This window comes from Globicephala melas, chromosome 1 (assembly GCF_963455315.2).
Source record: "Globicephala melas chromosome 1, mGloMel1.2, whole genome shotgun sequence".
Classification (NCBI taxonomy): domain Eukaryota; kingdom Metazoa; phylum Chordata; class Mammalia; order Artiodactyla; family Delphinidae; genus Globicephala; species Globicephala melas.
The window spans coordinates 72,992,702-72,996,772 of record NC_083314.1 but is presented as its reverse complement, the minus strand read 5'-3'; the positions used below and the strand labels follow the sequence as shown (position 1 = coordinate 72,996,772).

At 38.6% G+C, this 4,071-nt stretch overlaps 1 pseudogene; it reads left to right on the top strand.

Moving 5' to 3' along the window:
- Positions 1-2,856: 2,856 nt before the first annotated feature.
- On the top strand, positions 2,857-3,767 carry LOC115844669 (olfactory receptor 10J1-like; annotated as a pseudogene).
- Positions 3,768-4,071: the final 304 nt, after the last annotated feature.

Below are 4,071 nucleotides of genomic sequence, written 5' to 3'. Positions count from 1 at the left end.
AAGCATTGTGTATCACACCATTCATTTCAGTCTTCTTTAGTGTTCATTATTAAGGTTTTATAATTTTCTTAATAAAGGTCTTCATTCCTAGGTATTTTCTATTTTTAAGCTATTATAAATGATAGCCCTTTTAAATTTAATTTGATATTGATTTATTTATGTACAGAAATGTGATGAATTTTTATATATAAATTTTATACCAGAAAGCTTGTTAAATTCTCTTAATAATTCTAATAATTTATCAGTAGCTTCTCTTAGATTTTCTATGTTCACAACCACATAATCTATAAAGAATTTCTTCCTTCTCAATCCTTGTATTTTTAATTCCTTTTTTCTTGCCTTACTGGGCAAGAAATTAGAATATTCTAGAATATTCAATGTTGAAGAGAAGTGGATAAAGCAGTCACCCTTATCTTGTTCTTAATCTTAAAGAGAATCCTTCAGTATCTCACCTCTAGGTATATGTTGGCTGAAGAATTGCTGTACACATGTTTTATCAGCCTAAAAAAAATCTTTTATTGTTTGTTTACTAAGGGCTCTTATAAGTAGACACTGAATTTTAAAAATGCTTTTTGGCAACTATTGAAATAATCATGTCTCTTTTCCTTTAAACAATTCATGTGAGGAAATATATAACTGGACTGCTTTAATGTTAAACAAACTTTGCATCCTAAAATAAAACCAACTTTGTCACATACCCATCTTATACACTGTTGGATGTGGTCTGGTGACATTTTGCTTAAGAATTTTGCATCTATTTCTGTGCATGAGATTGGCCTGATAAATTTGGTGTCAAGATAATTCCAGCTGCAATAAATGAGGTAAGGAGTATTCCCCAGTCAGGAAGGAAGAAAGTTTCCTCTACTCTTCAAGGTTCTTCTGGCTGGTCTAAGAATTAAATTGACCCGAGACATATTAGTGAGAGAAAACCAAACAAAAGTTTAATAACATGTATATATGGGAGAGATTAAGGAAAACTGAGTAACTCACCAAAATGGTTAAAACCCTCATGTTAAATACCATCTGCAGCCAAAGAAAAAAGAGAATGTTGGGAGTAGTGGTTTGGGACTTCAAAGGAGAGAAAGACAATTCACAAGGAGACGGAAAAGCAAATGTTTGGTAAACAAATGCTTGCTGGGCCAGGCAGAAACAATGGGACACAGAAATTTTAACAAGCAGACTTTGCTAGGTTCCTCCCTGTCTACCATACCTGGTTCATACCATAGTTATCTATTGTGCTAGCTCCCTTCCTGGAACAAGTCCTCCATCTACATTCTTTTAGTCAGTTAGAGGAAAGGTCAAAGATTCTTCCTGAGTCTTTGGACCTTAAAAATAAGCAACCTAGGGCTTCCCTAGTGGCACAGTGGTTAAGAATCCACCTGCCAATGCAGGGGACACGGGTTTGATCCCTGGTCCAGGAAGATCCCACATGCCACGGAGCAGCTAAGCCCATGCGCCACAACTAGCGAGCCTGCACTCTAGAGCCCATGAACCACAGCTATTGAGCCCACGTGCCACAACTCCTGAACCCGCACGCCTAGAGCCCGTGTTCTGTAACAAGAGAAGGCACTGCAATGAGAAACCCATGCACTGCAATGGAGAGTAGCCCCTGCTTGCAGCAACTAGAGAAAGCCCACGCACAGCAACGAAGACCCAACGCACCCAAAAATAAATAAATAAAATAAATTTATTTAAAAAAATATCAGCCTAACTTAACCCTCATGCTAAAGAGACACATTTTGGTCTCTTTTGCTCCCCTATACCCACTTTTTCTATTACCAAACATAGTTTGTGTAGGACTGAAATTAATTTATCCTTGAATGTTTTATAGCACGTATTGGTAAATTGTTCTTGGCCTGGAGGTTTATTCGTAGATTTTTCATTACTGTCTTTATTTCCAGTAGTTTTCAAGTATCTTCTTCATTCAATATTGGTAAGTAATTATTTTTCTAGAAATGCATCAATTTCATTGAAGTTTAAAAATGTATTGATATTAAGTTGTTCATAATGTTGCTCTTCATCTTTTTGTGTCTGAAACTTCTGTTATTGTGTCCCTTTATTAATTCATACTAGAGTTTATGTCCTCTTTTTTTTTTTCTTGGTCAGTTTCACTAGCAGTTTACCTAAAGTTTATAAACTTTTACCCTTGTGGACCTTGTCTGTTTTATCTTTCTTTTATATATCATTAACATTTTGCCATTATTTTTTTCCTTCTACTGTCTTTTTTTATCTTATTTTTATAACTTCTTAGGATGGATGCTCTACTCATTAATTTTCAGCCTTTAAAAAAAATTGTAACACACAAGCATTTTAAACTACGAACTTTCCTCTAATTATGTTCCAAATGCATTGTACATGTTTTGGTACATGATTCTTTTATTATTCTCTAATTCTAAATATTTTCTAACTTCCCTTATTAGCTCCTCTTTGAACTACTGGTTAGATTATCAACTATTTGTAAGTTTTCAAGTTCCTTTTTGTGACAATTTCTAGCTTAATTACACTGTGGCCTGAGACTGTGGTCTACATTTTAAGAAAATCCAGTTTTAAGAAAAATTTGAGACCAATTCCATGGGCCATACATAGGTTGTCATTTTTTACATGACCCAGGAGTACTTGAAAAGAATGCTTTACCTCAAACTTTTAAATAGTGTTGCTCAAAATCTCTGTATCTTTAATTCCAGTTCTAGGACCTAGTCTGCCGTGTCCCTGGAAAAGGCAGGTGATTCATGAAGTTTTGAACTGGGTCTTTGTGGTGTTCAATCTTTGCTCTGGACAGTGTGCTCACCAGAGGGCAGGGCAGTCTCTGGTCCAAAGAGATGGTGCTGACTTTGTCTTTCAGACCTGAGATCTTCAATGTGGACAGCCAACCACACAGAGGTAAGAGTTTGTTTCCAAGGTTTCTCCAACTTCCAAGAACATCAGCTCACACTCTTTGTGGCCTTTCTTACCCTGTATATTCTAACTCTGGCTGGCAATGTCATCATTGTGACTGTAATCCGCATTGACCATCACCTCCATACCCCCATGTACTTCTTTCTAAGTGTCCTCTCCTATCAGACACTTTCTACTCCCTGGTCATCATCCCTCGCATGCTTTCCAGCCTTGTAGGTCTGAGCCAATCCACTTCCCTGGAGGGTTATGGGACTCAGCTTTTTCCTTCCTTGGCTTTGCCATCACCAACTGCCTCCTATTGGCAATAAGGGGGTATGCTTGCTATGCGGCCATCTGCCACTTTATTACTCGATCATCATGAACTGGAGGGTCTGTGCCAGGCTGGCATCCTCAGTCTGTGCCATGGGGTTCTCACTCTCGCTGGTTCAGGCTGTGGCCATTTTCAGACTGCCCTTTTGCAAGGCACTGATTGAGCATTTTTTCTGCGATGTTCAACCTGTGTTGGACTGGCCTGTGCTACTGCAATCATCAATGATATCCTGACCTTAATTATCAGTCTCTTGGTCATTACAGGCCCTGCAACCTCCTCTTCATCTCCTACATCCTCATTATTTCCATCATTCTCAAGATCACCTCAGCTGAGGGCCGGAAGAAGACCTTTGCCATCTGTGCCTCCTACCTCACTGTGGTCATTGTCCACTACGACTGTGCCTTCACTCCCTACCCCAAGCCCAAGTCAGAGAACACCAAGGATGATCTCAGTGACCTACACTGTCATCACACCTTTACAAAACCCTGTTGTGTGTAGTCTAAGAAACAAAGAAGTCCAGGATGCTCTGTGGAGAGTGGTGGGTAGGAAATCCCTTTCCTAAGATGAAATCCCTACCCAGATAGGTGTGCATGCCTTCCAGGAGGAAGCCTATATAGGTAAAGTTACAGAACCAAGATTTCAAATGATTAGTGAAGTCTCATACATCACGGCCAGGGCAAAAGTGGAGCCGGGGTCTAGCCTCTAATAATTGATTTTCACTTCCTCAACCTTTTGTTAGCATAAATAAAAGCAAAAGTCACTCAAAGACACCCATTGGCTGTATTCCAGTAGATAATTACAAGGTCAGAATGTGATCTAGTGTTTATCTCAAGCTTAAATTTAAAGTGACCAGTCCACTTTTTAAT